The sequence below is a fragment of the Panthera tigris genome, chromosome B4 (genome assembly GCF_018350195.1).
Source record: "Panthera tigris isolate Pti1 chromosome B4, P.tigris_Pti1_mat1.1, whole genome shotgun sequence".
Lineage (NCBI taxonomy): Eukaryota > Metazoa > Chordata > Mammalia > Carnivora > Felidae > Panthera > Panthera tigris.
The window spans coordinates 4092409-4112472 of NC_056666.1; positions in this window are offsets into that span (position 1 = coordinate 4092409).

The window sequence follows — 20064 nt, forward strand, 5'->3', positions numbered from 1 at the left end:
CTCACAACTTGTATTATCACTGTTCCATGTTCCTAGTAGCTCAGTTGAGCTATCCCTGATGTGCATTTTTTGCCCGGCCCACTAATCCCTTCCGAGAAAAAAAAAAAAAAAAAAAAATGCTCATTTACTCATACTTAAGTTACTGTGTGTTGCAATCTTTATCTTAACGTGGTTCAGAAGCTGCATCAAGGTGCCCCTGGGGACCCAGCCGACTCATGGGGGCACCGCAAGATGTTTTCAGCTTTGAAGGACACAGAGATACTTGACATCTGTCAAACACTGCTCTGCTACTAGCTTGAATAATTAATAGTTTCAACATTACATCATGCTACAATCCTTTCAGTAACGTCCCCTCTTTGCAAAGCAGGAGTCTAGATGGTAGGTGTGATAAAAAGCACGTACAACGAAAACGTGAATCGAGAAATGAGGATTAAGAAATTGCCCAACAGGTGCACATTTGCCACAAATGGTAATTGCCTATAAGATAAAATAATATTTTTCTTTCAATTTATGTGTGTTATTTTTTTCCAGGGGCATCTAGGTTGTTAGGATATAAACATATTAAATTTTTTGGACTTAACTACTTAATGAGTGGAGCTGTGTTTATTTTGGAACGGGGCACTGTGTAAATACTGTGGAGATAATAAGGCAGTGTATGGACAGAGAGAGCTAAGGATATCTGCCCTACTTCACTGGCAGGGACCGGGGAAAGCCAGCCGTGGGTCTCCAGCCAGCAGGCTGTGGTGGGTCTGCTCTGAAATTACAATTTAATAGGGGAGCAAGCTGCTGAGACCACACTATCCCATCAGGCTTGTTCTCTGGAGGAGAGGACCCCTGGTGGAGTGGCCCTGACATGGACAGGGATTTGAGACCATGGTGGAGAAGCCAGGGGACATTTGGATCAAAGACCTGCCTGCAGCTGACCGACCTTCAGGACTGAGTGGTGCAGAAACGAGCTGGCCATTCATCAGGGGGGCAGACCACTCAGGGAGAAGGACCCCTAGGAACAGCCAGTATAAGCTGCTTCATTCCAGCTGCCCTTCTAGTCCCAGTGTGAATGGACAATGCCCCGGTTCCAGCCCATGGAAATGTTTACTCATGTGTCTTTATAAATCTTTACATTCTTTTTTAAAATTCATTTTGATGTTTATTTTTGGGAGAGAGATAGAGACCACACAAGCGGGTGAGGGGCAGAGAGACAGGGAGACACAGGGAGCAGGCTCCAGGCTCTGAGCTGTCAGCACAGAGCCCAATGCGGGGCTCGAAACCAGGAACGGTGAGACCATGACCTGAGCCGAAGTCGGACGCTTCACCAGCTGAGCCACCCAGGTGCCCCTAAGTTTACATCCTCATTGAACTCCGCCCAGCACACATCTTTCTGTAGAGCTGGTGTGTCTTTGACCTTTGCCATCCAAAAGAGCCCAGTCGTCATATTAACACCTATCGTATGCTGTGTTCTGTTAGGTGTTTGATATGGACTTTTAATTTCCCAAATACAAGTTTTTGTTGCCAAGGTGACCTATTTTACACAAAATCCACAATATTGGTCACATAATTTATTTTATTACAAAATAGAATTTAACATATGGCAGGTCAAATGTTTTGAACCTTATCAATTCTGCTGCCTTATTTGAAACACAAGAAAAATTATGGCCACTAACAGTAAAACAGGCCAGCATTATATATAGCGAGTCATAGAACCGTAACACGATTTAGCCTTAAGTTGTTAATTCCAAAACACCGATATTCCACACCCCATGAAGGTAAAGGTGCTTACCGAGCGGTCCCTATTTGAGCTTTGACCTCCATCCCTGGCATCAGCTAACAATGTCTTAACTGATTCTTGGCCATGATCTAAGTTAGCGTGGCGTGTGTTCATGTGGCTCAGCCTAGTAAAACTCCATTCTGTAAAATTAACATTGCAATTGTAATACAAATGAAAATGTTAATCTTAAAGAGGCTTTTGCTCAGATAGCTCCTAAAGGGTCGAGACCCTTTATTCAGGGTATTAAGACCCAAGGAAAGTTCCAGTTAAGTATCTCCTCTTTGATGAATTTATCAAAATCTTTTGATTCTGTTTCTAAGAAGCGTGTGTGTGTGTGTATTTGTTTTCACATTGTCCATGGTTAACCGATCTTGTCATGTAGATCTCTCTTGCCACTTTGCTTATCATCTGCTCTGTTCTATCTTGCAGTCTCTGTACTCTTAAGGGAGGTTATTCTTCTTCAGAAATTCCGTTGTCTTTTGGCGAAACATATTACATCTCATATTATCAAAGCCAGATACTTATTGACCCAGGATCACTAATGATTAATGGCAGTTAGATCTGAAGAATGTGGTTTCACTTATTGGGCTCTGATGCCACTTGCATAACTCAGACTGCATGTCTCGGAGGAAGGGAAGGCAAAGGCCGGATGGACATTTATGAAGACATAAGTAAATATACATGTTCCTGCAGAACTGTTTCCACTTATGTAGACTGGGATACATATAATACATCCATCCAGTATTTCATGTAGTCACTGGAATAGTCTATGATCTATCTTTGTTATAGACAGCTGCGCATATTTGTTTTCATTTTGTAAATATTTGCTTAATTTTTTGAAAATGCATCAGGCTACGTTGTCGGAATATTCTGAAGATTCATGTAATTTAACCCACACTTCAGGAACTCAAGATGAACTTGTAGTTCAGCATATGACCACGTAGATATTTAGAATTTTTCTTCCTCCTCAGTCTCTGGATAAAAATTTTCTCCTAAGGTTTTAAAATAAAAAATTCCTTAAGAGTCTGTTAAAAATTTCTGATTGGCTCTGCACAGGCCACATGACCACTGAATTACACTACCATGGAGTGGCCACATTTTCTCCTTTATTGATTTATTGATTTACTTTTTTTCATTTTAAACAGACTGAACTGAAATTGAAATTTGCTGGTAATTGAAATGAAGCACATGCTGGGTGTGTCACTTACCAGGATAGTTGTTTTTCAGTCAAAATGTTCTGCATCAATGTATGGTTTCAACACATAATTTATTTGTTTAACACGTATTTATAGAGTGCCCATTTTGTGCAAAGCACTGCAAAAATATGGCCTTAGAAAATAAAACCGGGATGCCGGGGTGTCTCAGTTGGTTAACTGTCGGACTTTGGCTCAGGTCATGATCTCGCAGTTCATGAGTTCGAGCCCCGCATCGGACTCTGTGCTGACAGCTCAGAGCCTGGAGCCTGCTTCGGATTCTGTGTCTCCTTCTCTCTCTGCCCCTCCCCTGCTCGCACTCTGTCTCTCTCTCTCTCTCTCTCAAAAATAAATAAAACATTAAAAGCAAAAAGAAAAGAAAACCTAAATTTTGCCGTCAACAGAGACTGGAATTTCATTGTGAAAACTGGCAGGTTCATAAAAGCATACACAGGATTGAATAATGGCATAAAGATGGGGCACAGAAGGAAAACGTGTGGTGGAGGAAGGGGGATTTCTGCTGCCAGAGCTCCGTAGGGTTGTGTCATTTAGGCTGTGCCACAGTACGTATATAACAATGCACTACACTGTACACAGATAGGAGTAAAAGTATATACGTATAGGTGTAATATTATGTTTATATTTTAGATAAGATAAAAGTTTAAAATAGTCACAGTTGTATCCTAGCAAATACTGTGTTAATAACTTTATATATTTCCTTCCAGTATTTTTCCCTATGAATTTAAAACTTTACTTAATTGTAATTGAAGACAAAATATAAGTAACTCTGTATTCTCTAAAAACTGTTAATATACCACTAACGTTTGCACTGCACTTCTTCCAGCCGCCATCTTGGATAAGGGCATAACGTGTCTTTCAGAGGATCTGCTGTATCTATTGTGACTTTCTCCTGCTCTTTCTGGTTATCTATACTAAAAAGAGCTTTTTTTACATAGCTTGTTTTGGAAAACACAGGCATGCCTATATTTTTGTCCCCATCCATATTTCAAACTACTTCCTTAGAAGAGGTTCCAAAAAGTGCGACAAACGTTAGTGCAAATTACTGATGGTGCGTCACTTTTAAGCTGCATTTCGATACTGAGACTAAGAATGTAGCATTCTCCCTTGTCTGAGGACACAAAAGAAGTATATGAGAGAGAATGACAGATAATGCCCCAGCATCTTGACACAGGAAACATTGGGACAAGGATGCTGTTAAGCTAGTCAGCATTTCTCCTAAAGAGCATTGGGCAAACGTTGACAAAAATGAGCATTTACTGAGAGTTCAGATTGTGATTGGGAAGAATATTCAACCAAATAAAATATTAAACCAAATATATGCTCAGGACGGGGGGAAAAAGATCATATACTTGTTCAGTCTCACTTTGCTGGTTTCTGCCCAATATTTAAATATAACATCTTTTAAAATCCCAATCCTTATACTGTCCTACCAATATGTAAACATGCTTGCCCCAAATCCTGTCACTTACAGATTTTATCAGTCACCTATGTTGTTTCCTCATGCTTTTGAAACCTAGATAGCTCCACAGATAAAAACGCGTCTTGCATCCTATGAGACTTCCATTAAAGTTACAGCGAGCCCACCGTCATCCCAATCCCAGGACTTTCTATCAGTTCACAGTTTCCCATCTTACAAAACGGTTCATCAAATGAGTCTCCAACACCTAAACGTTAAAACTAGATATGAGCACACAATTCTCTGCCAAAGTCTTACACCTTTTCCCGTGACCCATGAGCCATTACTAAGTGCAAGTTTGATGATGGTACTGCTCAGTTACAAACAAAAACAAATAAACAAACAAAAAACCCAAAGGAAATCTGGAAATGCAGAAACCACAGAGAAGCTGCAGCAAACGACCACAGCTGCTTTATCCCAGAATGTATTCTCCTCAGTACCACCCTGGAGCCACTGGCCAGACCTCGGGTTGCGGTCCAGAAATGCCTGTGATCTGGGCTACGGCTGCCTTCTGTATCTCTTTTGAATGTCCCTCCTTGGAAGCACTCACTATTTTGCTGTTGACAAGGAAGTCCGGGAGCACAGAACAAAGGAGAACTCAGAAGGGTACAGTTCATGTTGAGTGTTAACAGCCACAACAGAATGCTGATCCAGTGCTTGGCAAGGCACTCTTGCATCAGTTTATCTCTTTCGGCCTCATTTTCTTCCACTTTCTGAGGTGTATCTTGCAGCTTGGGCACCCTTAATTATTCCCAAACTTCCCAGATGTGGCAAAACAGAGCACTGAGATCCACACTCACAATTCTGAGTGTCACATACCAGCCTGTGTGTGATTGACGAGCACCTGAAATTCCGCGAGTGCAAAAGCATACCCCTCTGTCTCGCTCCCCCTGGGCACAGCAGTGGTACCCCCATCCACACAACTTGTGCAGTGAGCAACTTGGGCTTTATCTCCGGCCCTTGCTTTGTCTGTGTCTCCTTCATCTCATCAGCCTTCGGGTCCTGAAGCCTCTAGTTCTTTCTGGCTCCCCACCTCACCTTGGGCAAAAAGTATTTATCTCCCAGGCCATTCCAGGACCTAAGCCCATACGCCACACTGAGCTGGTGCTCACACCCCTTCAGGAGTCCCCCCTCACTTTTAGAATAAAGCCCAATCTCTTAACATGTTCTAAGCAATCCATGTGCCCTGACCTCCACTTTCTGTTCCAGTCTCCTATTCTGTCATTTCATCGTTCCCTCCCCATCCCTATCACAGAGAACATCTTGTGTTTCCACGGGCACAGTTCCGACCCCCCTTTTCTCTACACCCTTCTCTCCTGCCCACCCTTCTGGCCAGAACCTGTTGCTGACCACCTCCTACTTGTCTTCGGGTCTCAGTTGAGATGCCACTTCTTGAGAAGGCACGTACATGATGGTCATGTGAGCGACTCATCTCATTTGAACATGAAACGAGAATGGCAGCTACCACAGCAACACGAACGGTGCTCTGTGCCCGCGTGTCTCTTGAAGTTGTTCAGTGTGGTGGTCCTTTCTGTAGTTATCTCGTGTAACCCTCCAGCACCTGATTTTCTCATTCATTAGCAACTACGACACAGTATTTTCATATATTTCACTTGTCTCTTACTCCATCCCATTTGGAATATGGGTCTTCAGGAGAAAGGAAGAACCCCCATCGTGTTCAGCATTGTATGGGTAGACACACAGTGAATACCTGTTGCACGGACAGGTAAATGGACGAAGTTCATGCTCTCTCCATTATCAGTCTTAAAGCCATTCCACGCCTAACTTGACGAAGACAGACTTGTCTGTTATTCATTACCTGCCCTTGATTTCTGCTTGCCCACAATACCCTCTTCTAGTAGCAGCAAGAACTTCCTCCCTGGGAGACAGCCCGCTTCCATCCCACGTCATGCCACTGCAGTTACGGGCTGTCAAATGGAGGAACAAAAGCTTAACCAGGCTGCCACACATGCATATTCTCTGTTTTGATCCTTGTGTCTTGTCCCGAGCCTGGTTCAGAACAGCCAAAGCTGTGAAGTTCGTGAGGTATCGATCTGGGGCTGACCCTAGTTGATACCCCTTACTATCAGCTCTCCGATGTCGATTGGATGGGATGTGATTTTTTTGTACTTTTGGTTTTGTCGTGATGTTAGCAACAAATATCTATTGATCCCTGTTAGAATAATTATATTAAGTAATTCTTAAGGACCGGAAATTCTGCAGGCAGAATTCTCACTATATATCCTAAAGTATTTATGCAATGCATGCTGCAATGGCCTGGGCTTGTGAGGAACAGACAGACTGTTTCATTCTGCTCTCCCTTACATTTTTGTGTGGTTTAAAATAATTTCAGAACAAAAGAATTTTTTAAAAATCTACCAAAGCCAAATGTATGTATTTTTGCTGGAGGAATTTCAGGGGAATGGTCCAGGGCCGAGGGACTTATACTGTGACATCAATTTACTCCCTAAAGAGGCAGTTGTAAGTGAGCACTATAATTTTATGAATAGATTTATCTCATCATGCAATTTTTATTATAGTTTTAATATGTATAATGTTATATTTTTCTTTGGATGTCAGCATTATTACATGAATTTAAAAGTTTTGTGCTTTGAATTTTTAGAGTGAACATTTCAGTTCATATATTAATCTTTTTTTAATAAAGAGCTTCTTAGAAGCTTTTCTACAGCTGAAAATAATTAAATCCTCTCATAAAATTGAAGTGCACAAATTCCTCGGTAATACAAATAATTATTCTACAGACGACAATGTGTAGAATCTTGCCTTCTTAAATTCCAGGTGTTTCCGAAGTGAGCCTTACTTTAATCAGGTTAAGTTCTTCATAATTGAGAGTCAAATTTACAAAGGTAAAGTGAGTGGTCCCTCCTTGAAAAACAAGTATATAAAGAAACCCTATTTCAAATTTATATAAACACTTTTAAGCATCTTCGAACAAAAGTGCACTATTTTTTTAATGAATCATATGAGGATAATCAAAGAATATGATTTATTTCTCTCATTAAGCACATTACTCTTTTACTACTTCAGGTGAATATTCATGAGTTCATTTTAATCACTGAATGTAAACTATAAGAAAAAATGCCCTTTTAAAGGGCATTTATTTAAATTTTCAATAATCTATCGTAGAGATTAAAAGTATAGCATAGGGAATAAAATCAGTAATACTGTAATAATGCTATATCGTGACTATTGGTAAGTACACTTACCGTTCTGAGCACTGAGTAATGTGTAGAATTGTTGAATGATTACCTTGTACACCTGAAACTGATATAACATTGTATATCAACTATACTTCAATAAGAATAATTTTTCCAGTAAAATGATACCAGTTCTGACATTGGTTCCCGGGTCATTTTCTTGGTTTTAAAATGGTCCCCAGTTTTTTTTTAAAAAGCTTTTTTTTTGGTCCTATTTAATGTATACAGACTATCAGTGACTTAACCTGAGCGACATTGTTTCTTTTTTGTTTTTGTTTTTTGGTTGAAAAATAGATTCTGGTATAGAATTTACGTGATAGTATAAGTTAGCACTTTTTCTCATGCTTCCTTTGTTCCCTACAGCCTATGCCCACAGTTCAGAGGGGGTCTGCTTTTGCCTTTTTATTTTCTTTCTTTGGGGGCATGGGGCAGGGAGCAGACTTGTATGTCTGTGTTCTCACCATAAAAGGCTCCACTTAAACTATACACTTGAGAACATGTGATCATAATTTCTGTCATTGACAATCAACCCATGTGTCACCTTCTGATATCTTAAACCCAGCCCCTCTTTGTTTAGTCCCTTCTTCCCTGCGGGCCAAATCAGACATCCAGTGAAGGAGGCCTTGCCATAGGCTCTGTGCCCAGAGTGGATGTATTTCGATAAATATGTGAATGAATCAATGAATGAATCAATGAATGAAAAAATAAATTGATGTCCAGACAGAGCACAACATGGAAAATTATCGGGGAAAAAGAAGGGCATTATGTAATGATTAAAGGGTCAGTTCTCAAAGAAAACATAGCAGTCTTTAACATGTAAGTGCATTTGACTGATATCACAATACATGAGGCAAAAGCTGATCGAACTGGAAGGAAAAATAGATGAAATTCTCATATGTGGAGACGTCCGCACCTCTCTCTCAGTAGTTGACAACTCCAGTAGGCAGAAGATCAGTAAGAACGTAGTTGAACTCAGAACCACTAAGGATCAACTGTATCTAATCGATAGTTATAGAACTTCATCCAACAATAGCATATCACTTGTTCTTCTAAAGCTCTGATGGAACAGGTACCAGGATAGATGAGACACTGGACTATAAAATAGACCCTCAAAGGTCAAGACAATATTGATCATGTGAAGAATGCTCCCATACTAAAATGGAATTAAGCTTGAAATTAATAATAGAATGATAATTAGAAAATCTCCCAAGTATTCGGAGACTAAAAAACATACTTGTAAATAACACGTGGCTCAAAGAAGAAATCCGGGGAGAAATTTGAAATGTTTTGAATTAAATGTAATAAAAAAATACAGCTTTTGAAAATTTGTGGAATGTGGTAAAAGCCTTACTTAGAGGGAAATTTTGGGCGTTGAGTGCATATATTAGAAAAGAAGATCTAAAATTCAGTGATCTAAGATTCTACTGTCGGAAAATAGAAATGGCAGAGCAAATTAAATACAAAACAAGCAGAAGAAAAAGAAAAAAATCATAGCAGAAATCAGTGGAATTGAAAACAACTTTCTTCATTTATAACAGCTTTATTTACAATTACCTAAACATGGGAGCAAATAGGATTATTCTTATATGCATTTAGATTCACAGAGTGGTATATCCATGTAGTGGAATATTATTCAACAGTATAATAAATGAGCTATCAAGCAATAAGAAGACACATGCACACACGCGCACACACACACACACACACACACACACACACACACAAACCTTAAATCCAAATTGTTAGTCAAAGAATCCAGTATGAAAATCCATATATTCTATGGTTCCCAAAGTACGATTTCTGGAAAGGCAAAACTGTAAAGATAGTCTAAAGATCAGTGGCTGTTGGGGTTGGAGGAAAGGAGGGATGAACAGGCAGAGCTCTGGGGAATTTTAGGAGAATAAATCTATTCTGTATGATACTGGAAAGGTGGATAGATGACGTTTGTCAACCCCTACAACTGTACAACACAAAAGTGAACCCTAATTTATGGACTTTAGCCAATTGGCTCATTAATTTGGATAAATACACCACACCAATGCAAGATTTTCATAGAGAAGTTTTGTCAGGGATCAGGGAAATCATAGGGGACTCATTGTACTTTCTGTACTTTTTTTCTGTAAGCTTAAAATTACTCTAGAAAATAAAGTATTTAAAAAAATATTCCTTGGGGCACCTGGGTGGCTCAGTCAGTTGGGCCTCCGACTTCAGCTCAGATCATGATCTCACAGTTCTGAGTTCGAGCATCGCTTCAGATTCTATGAAGCCTGCTTCATATTCTATGGAGCCTGCTTCAGATTCTATGTCTCCCTCTCTCTCTTCCCCACCCCCGCTCATGCTCTGTCTCTCTCTCTCTTTCTCCAAAATAAATAAACATTAAAAACAAAATTTTTAAATACTCCTTAAACTGTATCCTTAAAGTGGGTGCATTTTATATTTTTAAAGTTTTTTACCCTAAAAAAGCTGAATGAATAAACTTTGATCAACTCCGTATAGTTCCTGTCTCAAATTCCTAAATAACCACAGGCTTTTTGGTGAGGCGGAGGACAGGATATGGGAAGTTTGATACAGTTTAAAAGAAACTAGACCAAGGATGGGTAAGAAACACACAAATTCTGCAATTAAAAGTTCACCATGAGTTAAATAAAGTTAAAAGACCATAAGGTTTCAAGAACTTGTCATATTTTGAAATAAAATCTCAGTGTGGAAATTTAAGGAATCATTAATACTACTAATTTAAGAAATAACTATATCAGAAGACACAGTTGAACATTCAGAAAATAGAAACGTATCCCAAGTGAGAAAGAATCAGGATGAAGTTCTTAACTGAAGGCATTTGCAGCAGCAGGGAGTGTGAGTTTTGGAGTCACGCTGTCTGGATTTCTTTCCCCCATTACAGTTCACCAAACAGCTGACCTTTGAAAACTATTCAAAATCTCTAAGACTCTGTTGCTTTCCATATACAATGTGGAGAGTAGTAGTATCTTAGAGACATAGACAGTAGTACCTCCTCTTGGAGACATCAATGAAACAGTAGATTAAAATGTTTAACCCATTCCTATTTTTAGTAAAAACTCCATACACTGTGTTATTATTCATATTGTCATGAGTCTTCTTTTTAGTATGTCTCCTTCCCCCGTAATTTCATGAGAAGAAAGGTTCAACATCTGCAGAAGTGGTTGGCAAGTTTTTAGGAAATGATGATCAGTAGTGATTATAATGGAGCTGGCATATTAGGTATATAAATTTGATTTTTTTTTTCAAGTCAGATGTTTTATTTGAACTTTACCTACATGCTTTTTAAGAACAATGGCTTCCTATGAAATTTCAAACATGATTTTTAATTGCTTATAATCAGTGACAGTCTAAACACTATGTTAGATAGGAACTTACATTTCTTTTTTAGTTTGGCATAATTTCAAATTTACAGAAAAGTTTCAAAAATAGTATAAAGGATTTCCAAACACTTTTCAGAGTTCTCAAATGTTAATATGTTACTACATTTGCTTTATTTACATTTACTACATTTTCCCCTTCCCTCTCCACATACGTTTTCATGTGATACTTCTGAAATTGTTAAGAGGAAATTGCATATATGATGATCCTTCCCTACAAGTCCCTGTATATTGCCTAAAAAATAGCATTCTTTCACAAAACCACAGTTTAACCATCAAACTCAGGAAATTTGCATTGATATGATACTACTCTCTAATATACAGGCCTAGTCCAGATTTTACCAGTTGTCCCTGTAATGTCACCTATAGACAATACCCAGGATGATTGCTTTCCCTTGGCCATCATGTCTCTAGTTTCACTTCATTTGGAACAGTTTCTACATCTTTATAGATTTTAATATACTAATATTTTATAAAAATATTGGATACATTTTGTAATGAGTCCCTCTTGGCTTTGCCTGATGTTTTCTCATGATTAGATTTAGGTTCCATACTCTTGGCAGGAATACCACAAAAATGATACTGAGTTTTTCTTAGTGCATCCTTTTAGAAGGCAAATGCTGTCCATTAACCCCATTACTGCAGTGTGAATTTGATTATTTGGTTAAATAATGCAGACCAGATTTCTCCACTGAAAAGTTACTATTTAGTCTTCTGTCATTAGATACTTAGAGATATTAAAAAATCTTGTGATTCCTCTTTCAGCCACTCATTTTAGCATTAATTGATGATTCTTACCAATGCCTAAATCAGTTATTATCATATTATGATATTGTTTTCGTTAAATTTATCAGTCACTAAATAGCAGTGATCCCTCACAGAGGGACGTAGCCCAAAAAGTCATCATTTCACAATGCAGTAGAAGTGGATAGGCATGAGTTTTCAGTCCAGTCAAAGCCAGGGACTCTTTCCATTGAGAAGGTAACTGAGCCCATCACACCTGTGTTTAAATTGTGACATTATCATTTATTAGCCGTTACCCTTTATGCAAAACACTTAACCAATTCACAGGGTTTTGTTTTTTTTCTGTTTAAGAGGAATAAAAACACATCTAATAGGTTTTTCTTTTCAGATGAGATACTTTAAAGAACTTGGAAGGCATTACTTATATGTAAATATGCTAGCTACTTTTTTCTTCTAGGTTTTATTTCACACTTAGAAATTTCGCTCTTTAACCTATCAATCACAGAGACTTTTCCATTGTATATTGCATGGGAAACTTGTTACTTTCACATCTATTTCAATTATACTGGAAGAACGTGATTATTGAGAATGAAAAAAGAAAGAAGTATGTTTCAACCCAGTTATTCCATTCAACTTCCCATTTTTCTGGACAAATTTCTCTGCTTAATTGAAGTCACAGGTTTTGAATCGAATCTAAACACTTAACTGGATCCAAAAAGATGTTTAGATATCTTTCTGTTCTTATCTGTTGTCTGGTTTCCCAAGATGTTTTAATGATATATTTTCAGAATGAAATGTAGTTAAGAAGCACTTATCCTTTGGGCTTTATGTTAATTTTATAACCGGGATGATAAGTGAGAACCAAGAACTGTGCATGTAATCCCGGATTAGAATTTGCAATTGAAATGTAACTCTTTACAATACATTGAATCCCTTCATGATATGGATAGGCATAGGAAACATCTAAATTCGTACACTACTGACATGTAAATTTGGTAAACTAACATAGTAAACAACAAAATTCTTACACTAATGAGGTTTACAAAATTTTATGTTGATGATACAGAAAATAAAAATTATTTTTACTATCTTTATAGTAGCAGCCCAATTAAGACATTTGAAATCAAGGAGACAATCCAGAACATTACAAGGAACATTCTTAGTGCTCAATATCTGGTTTTCAAATAAATAAGCACATGGAATAAACAAAATAGATTGCACTATTAATCGTGTTTCATTGCAATTGAGCGATAACTTTTCATGGACTCTAGCCATGATAATAGTGCATGTGAATAGGTGTTGTAAATAGCACACATTTTTTTGACATGAGCAAACTCACTAGAAACATACACTTTTAAAAACTTTTTAACTTTTAGCGGTGCCTGGGTGGCTCAGTCCGTTGAGCGTCCGACTTCGGCTCAGGTCACGATCTCATAGCTTGTGAGTTCCGGCCCCGTGTCGGGCTCTGTGCTGACAGCTCAGAGCCTGGAGTCTGTTTCAGATTCTGTGTTTGTCTCTCTCTCTGCCCCTAACCTACTCACATTCTGTCTCTGTCTCTCTCAAAAATAAATAAACATTTTTTTAAAATTTTTAAAAATTAAAAAAAAACTTTTTAACTTTTAATCTTCATATTTTTCATTTAGCCTATATATTCATACAAGGTACAAACACTTCTTATTCCACATTTAGAAGAGCAAATGTAGAAAGTGCGAACTTCACGTGTGTTACTATGGCCATCATATAGTATTATTTGATAGGCAGGAACTTTATACAAATATAAAACTGCACTGCTAGTCCTGGGTATTTAAACTTTGACATTTTTTAGCTTTCTGGTTTTTAATTCTTTAGTATTTTTTAAAATTAGCTTCTGCTGTGATCACAACACTACTAATTTGGGCAATGCACATCCATGTTTCTACTTTATCTGTGTATGTATCAATACTTAATATCAGTGTGGATATCTTTTGTATCTGGCAAACATTGAAATCCAAATGGGGCTTGCTTTTTGAGTTGGAATGACATTAAGTCTGACCAAGTTCTTTGTTTTCTCAGTGTGAGTCAAACACAACTGTTTTGTTGGAAAACAACTTTAAGTTTCTAAGTTTACCTTTTACTCTTAAAAATATATATAAAACAATAGAAAAATACTTTTATCTGCCTGCTCTTTTGGGCTTCCCTGGAATAGCCTTCCGGTTCTGGCCATAGATGAAACCAGGAGACTCCCATTAACTTTCAGTCACTAACCTGTGAAATTGAAGACAGAAGCCCAACATTCATTCATGTTTCCGGTGGCAAGTTCTGTCTTCAATAGCTTCAACTTCTTCTTTACTCGTGACTAAATATTCAAGTTATATGCCATGCTTCCTAAATGTAAATTTCTGTAGTCATTGTATCTTAAAATATTTTTATAGGTTTAAAAAGTCTGTATAGTATGGAGAAAGTCACCATCATGTTTTGACAAGAAACTAATAAAATAATGTAACTATTTGGTGTGGTTGATTCATCGAGGAAATCAAACCACTGGCAGGCTTTTCATAGTCAGTTAAATGCCACAACACATGAAATTGTCTGAAATTTGGACATCATGTCTAAGACTCAGTTTTTACATGTATTTTCTCCAATTCCATCTCTCATTCTGTTTCTTACAAATTGATAAGCTTGTATTTAAATGGGCTTCATTTTCAAACTCTGTGGGAATTACGAATCACTATTGAATGTTTTTCTTCTCAGAGTACCAAAGTAGTTGATCATAAATATACCCAATCTCCAGTCCATAAATTAGATAAGAGTCACATGACAGGAAGTATCCTCAAATAAGTGTATTTATCTATCTGCTTTCAAACAAGTGTAAAGCCAAATTTACAGAAAGATGGCAAGCTAATCTTCACACTTATTTACGAAAAAGAAAAATTTTCATTAGACTGTTTTGAGCTAATAACCATCATATATCATAGTTTGGATGAATTTTTACCTCAACCAGTGTACTCTCTTAAAAATTTAACATTTTGGCCTGGCCTTCTCTTGATTGCTGTCCACATTTTTAGCATCGTCCAAAACCAAGTATCTTATCTTCCCTTTGAAGACATGTTTCCAACTATGCTGATGAACCCTTTCACATCATATCACCGCAAGTCCTTGGAAATCAGACACAAGCTTCATGGCCCCTCCTAGTTTTGTTTGTGGTTTTGAATGGCACAGTACTAGGGAGAATTAGATTAGTCTTACAGAATTTTTTTTCATAAAGCTACACTAATACATACCTACACATTAGAGTCAAAATCCATACAGATTGGTTCCTGAGTTTTACTCAACATAGACTTCACATACATGCCAGTAAAAACTCTGTTGTGGGGGCACGCAGGTGGCTCAGTTGGTTAAGCATCCAACTCTTGATTTTGGCACAGGTCATGATCTCGCGGCTTCATGGGTTCGAGCCCCGCATCAGGCTCTGAGCTGGCAGTGGGGAGCCTGCTTGAGATCTTCTCTCTCTCCTCTCTCTCTGCCCCTCCCACATTCACACTGTCTCTGTCTCTCTCAAAATAAATAAATAAACTTAAAACAAAAAAACTCTGGTGTTAGAAGTAATCATTAATTTATATATGACAGGAAATTGTCAAATTTGTTTTACAGAGAAAGCACAATTATAGGATGCTCTTTATACCATGCTCAAAACCATTTACTTTAAATCAATTATTGAACACAAAGTGTTTCTTGCTCTTGAATAAAATAAGTGTGCTGTCTTAGAAGGATACTACATGAATGAAACAAACCATGAATGTTTGCACCCACGGATTTGACTGCCCATAGTATTTTATGTATGTTTGCTTCATTTGAGTATTTTGATTCTTAGTTCTCAGGTAATCCTAGATACACTTCTACTAAAATGAGATGGGTTTGAAAGAATGAGCCACCCCCAGTTCACCTGCCACCCCTTGGTAGATAGCCCAGCACCTAGCAGCCAGTGGATAATCCATATCTGCTCCTTGCATGAGTAAAACAGAATTTAAATACATCCTAAATGTCTTGTTTTCCTAAAAATATGATCAAAGGCTCTCAATTCTTTAAAAATGTCATCCTTTATTTTTTGTAAAGCATGTCACATAAAATGCATGCATGATGTGTGAATTCCATTTGTTTATTTATAAGCATCAGAGTCTTGAAAAGCCTGCTTTAGATTTCCATAGTCTTCAGTTAGATTTTTGGCACACAACCTCGAGTGTCTGCATTCGGAGGTGATCATAAAATTTCTGTTCACACCTTCAAGCAGCAGGGCCTTCAGCTAATTGCCGCTTCAGTCGGCCACCTGTGCCCCCAGAAGCTGAGCCAGCCCAAATGGACGCTGGCGAATAAACCATGAAATTGCCGAAAGAGGCACGGCAAACAGGAAACATCTCTGTGGACCCAAATCATGTGGGTCTTCTCAAAGCACGGCGTGGAAACATGGGACGGTAATCATAATGCCACATTTGGCTCTGAAATCTAAATACCCTCCATTGTATACCAGATAGTCACGTAATTTAAAACACAGTATTTTTGTTAAATAAATACCAAACGACAACAAGGTAAAATTGGCAGATTGAAAATCAAATAACGATTTTTAAACAGAATTTTCTTGGAAATATTAAATTTATATTTTAAGGAATGGGTGAATAAATGCAAACATGTAAAATATGAGGGAAAAAATGAATCCTATCATATGAGTACTGAATGTATGCCCAGAATGTAGAACATAATGCCTTCTATTTCAAGGTATTATTTAGTAGCTCTTTTAATGTTTTCTGTAACTAACAAATCTGTTACCCTGTATGAACTGTACAGACAATTAAAATAAACTTTGTCCTACCAGCAAGAGGAAACTTTAGATTTTAAAACCACTTCTACTTCCTGAGTCAAGATCTTACTGTTGTCATAAAGGAACAATGGTTTAAGTGATCAGTTACCCGCTTGTACAATTTTTCTTTTTTCCACTCACCAACTCAGACTTTAGTGTTCCAAAAGAATACTTCACAGAATGCAGCACCCAAATGAGATATTTTGACTATGTTTCGGGGCCGCCTATGGCTTTGTGAAGAGTAATTTTGACTTTGGACTGTTTAATCCTTTTTAAGATGAAAAATAACTCTATTTAAAAAAATACCCAACAGATACATGAAGAAATGCTTGACATCATTCATCGTCAGGGAAATATGTATCAAAACCACAATGAGATACCACCTCACACCTGTCAGAATGGCTAAAGTTACTAACCCAGATAATAACAGATGTTGGCGAGGATGCGGAGAAAGGGGAACCCTCTTGCACTGCTGGTGGGAATGCAAACTGGTGCAGCCACTCTGGAGAACAGTATGCAGGTTCCCCAAAAAGTTAAAAATAAAACTACCCTACGACCCGCCAACTAGGTATTTATCCAAAGGCTACAAAAATACTGATTCTAATGGGTACATGCACCCTGATGTTTATAGCAGCACCAGCAACAATAGCCAGTTATCGAAAGAGCCCAAATGTCCATCAACCGATGAATGAAGAAAGATGTGGTATATATATACAATGGAATATTACTCAGTGATCAAAAAGAATGAAATCTTGCCATTTGCCACAACGTGGATGATAAGAAGTCAGTCAGAGAAAGACACCCTATGATCTCACTCAATGTGGAATTTAAGAAACCAAACAGAAGAACAGAGGGGACGGCAAAGAAAAATAAAACAAGATAAAAACAGAGAGAAAGGCAAATCATAGGAAACTCTTAACTACAGAGAACAAACCGAGGGTTGCTGGAGGGGAGATGGGTGGGGGATGGGCTAAATGGGTGATGGGCATTAACAAGGGCACTTGGGATGAGCACCGAGTGTTACATGCAAGTGATGAATCTGAATTCTACTCCCGAAACCAATACTACATTATATGTTAACCTACTTGAATTTAAATAAAATTTTGGAAGAAAAAAAAAGAATATTAAGTCTTCCAATCTATTAGAAAAAAAGGCCCTATTGAATTTTTACCAGTGAAAGTCATAAGAATATAGAGTCAATTCTTTTAATAGTTTAAATTTAATTTTATTTATTTCATTTAAAAATGTGCCAAATATTATATATACGTGGTAGTTAAATGGATGATTGAGAATGTTCTTTTAATTTAGCTTTGACAAGCATGTTTTAGAATATGTAACTTTTTTTTCCTCTGGAACTACAGAATTTTAGCTCTCTTTATACAGTATTTGTATTGTATTTAATCTTAGTATACAGTGTGTACATTACCCCTCATGAGTTGCATATTCTTTATTGCTTTATGTAAAAATGGGACTAAAAATACCTCCATCATACGATGTGGAGAAACTTAAATAGGAACCAAAAAAGGGTAAAACAGCTAACTGTACTATGTTCAGAAATTTCAATTTCCTACTCCCTTCTTTTAAAGATGTATATTGAGAGCCTGCATAGGTGAACTCTTTCTAGGATAGCATCATATTTAAAAACAACAGCCAAAAAGCAACTTCCCTAATATGAATAAGTACCAATAGAGTGCTTACTTTTTACCCAGTCACTGTTTCTGATGTTTTATATTAAGTCATCTTCTTTAGCCCTCCAAGTATCCCTCTGAGATAGATGTTAATCCTGTACCGTTTTGCAGAAGAGCCTTAAGAGGTGTGCGTCAGGATGGGGACTCAACCCCAGCGGCTTGCATGCAGGGGCTATGCTCTTATCTGCGACGCTGTCCTGCCTCGCTGTCCAAGCTGAGGAAAATAAAGTCTGTTTCCAAATGTTGGGAAAAAAAAAAATCTTGAGAATCGAAATCAATGTTTTCTTCTCTGCAGTTTACCATTCCAGTATGATTTCTTTTAGACTAATCCATGCAGCATGGCCTCACAGGGAGCATCGTGTCACAGATTCTGACAGATCAAAGCATTTCAGAAATTCTGAAGCCCCACAGCAATGTAATCCCTTCTGAGAGGGATGGCTATAGCTGGCCCATAAATTCAGGCAACTCTACTGGGAAAGAATGAGAAGTGATTCCATTGGGCATGGGGGAAATGCCTTTAGCTCAAAGTCTAGGCTTTCTGTGTATATACAAAGTGCAGATTAAACCTCCTTTCGCTCTGTCCAAAAGAAGCACTTGCGTCGACACTCAGCTTTTCCACTTCGACAAGATGAAGAGCTAAACGAATACAGCTGGAAGCTAAACCGTTTGCTCCAGATGGTGTAGATATTTCAGACCTGTCGTTCCAAGGCAGTGGCAGCACACAGGATTTTATTCGAGGAGGAAGCAGTAACGTGTTTGCGAGGGCGACATTTACTTCTTTGGTGTACGAATAAAAAGCACGTCGACTTTAGGAAATACGTGTGCTCACAAAGCAGAGTACAGAACGGGGCAATGAAAAAGCGTGCCTTTGATAGGATTACTCTGAGCCGCTCCCCCATTTTTTTGTTTTGTTTGGTTTTTGGCTTTAATAATGTGCTTTTCGATTGCTTATTTCACGTCTCTTATGTAGAACAAGCATTACGGAAATACTCGCTGACCTGTGTGTCTGTGCCTGATTTTAGCCGTGTCCCTGTTCTGTATTTTGGGTACAGCGTGAGAACGAAAGGGTCCCATCTTTGTGCCCCGGCTGTCAGGGCTGCAAATCACCGAAGACACAACCACATGCCTGCAGTGAGATGGCCATGTTGCCCCCACGTGGTTTTGCTCCCACAGCCGCCACCACCAGTGGAACTGCCTCCTGGCGTCACATAGTTATAACCACTGTGCGGGGGCCGTTAGCTGTTTGTTTGCAGCTTTTGTTTGTTTTATGTTTCTTTCAGATTTTTTGAGGTGGAACCGACAAAATTATAATACATTTAAAATGTACATCATGGGGGAAATCTGGGTGGCTCAGTGGGTTAAGCATCTGACTCTTGATTTCAGCTCAGGTCATGATCTCACGGTTCGTGAGTTTGAGCCCCGTGTTGGGCTCTGTGCTGACAGTGCAGAGCCTGCTTGGGAGCCTCTCTCTCTCCATCTCTCTCTGCCCCTCCCCCCCACTCTAAAAATAAATAAAAAATTTTTGTTTAAATAAAATGTACATCATGATGATTTGATACACGTAACGTGAAAGGAATCCTACCATCCGGTTTATGAACACATCTGTCACCTCAGGTTTCTCTCTCTGTGTCTCTCTGATGAGAACATTTAAGTTCTGCTACTCTCGCTAAATTTCAGCTTTACAATCCATTGTTGTCAACTGTCGTCCCCTATTGTAGATCCTCAGACCTTACTCATCTTACAGCTGAAAGTT